We start from the raw sequence: 940 nt of genomic DNA, 5'->3' as shown, positions 1-940 counted from the left end.
TAAACCTAACTAACCTAAGGACAGCACACAACACCCAGCCATCACGAGGCAGAGAAAATCCCTGACCCCGCCGGGAATCGAACCCGGGAACCCGAGCGTGGGAAGCGAGAACGCTACCGCACGACCACGAGATGCGGGCAAGGAAATGCAATCCGGAAACAAAGGAAGTAGGTTACAGTACTTGTTCGCCCACTGCTTGAATACTGCTCTCCAGTGTGGGATCCGTACCAGATAGGGTTGATAGAAGAGAGAGGGAAGATCCTACGGAGAGCAGCGCGCTTCGTTACAGGATCATTTCGTAATCGCGAAAGCGTTACGGAGATGATGGATAAACTCCAGTGGAAGTCTCTGCAAGAGAGACGCTCAGTAGCTCGGTACGGGCTTTTGTTGAAGTTTCGAGAACATGCCTTCACCGAGGAGTCAAGCAGTATATTGCTCCCTCCTACGTATCTCTCGTGACGAGACCGTGAGGATAAAATCAGAGAGATTAGAGCCCACACAGAGGCACACCGACAATCTTTCTTTCCACGAACAATACGAGACTGGAATAGAAGGGAGAACCGATAGAGGTACACAAGGTACCCTCCCCCACACACCGTCAGGTACCTTGCGGAGTAGAGGTAGGTGTACGGTATAAATCTTCGAGACGGTGCCTCTTGATGCACCAAACACTTTGGCTACCTCGGTTTCGGGAAGCACGCAGCATACGCGCACCAACAAGCTGACCAAGTTCGACTTCACTTAAATCCGACATGATTTGACTCACAACTATGCAGTACACTTATGACCGCGACTGACACTTTCAACGTATTGAGGATATTGGAGAGACGCCTTTGTGCTCGAATACAACAGCGCTATCTGCAAGCGTGGCTAGCATCTGCATTTGTCTTAAAGCATGCATTTCCCACGGAGTTTACGTATTTTTTCTTCAACCTCTGTA

The sequence above is a fragment of the Schistocerca cancellata genome, chromosome 3, assembly GCF_023864275.1.
Source record: "Schistocerca cancellata isolate TAMUIC-IGC-003103 chromosome 3, iqSchCanc2.1, whole genome shotgun sequence".
Lineage (NCBI taxonomy): Eukaryota > Metazoa > Arthropoda > Insecta > Orthoptera > Acrididae > Schistocerca > Schistocerca cancellata.
The sequence above is the reverse complement of the archived record's forward strand: the minus strand, read 5'-3'. Positions refer to the sequence as shown.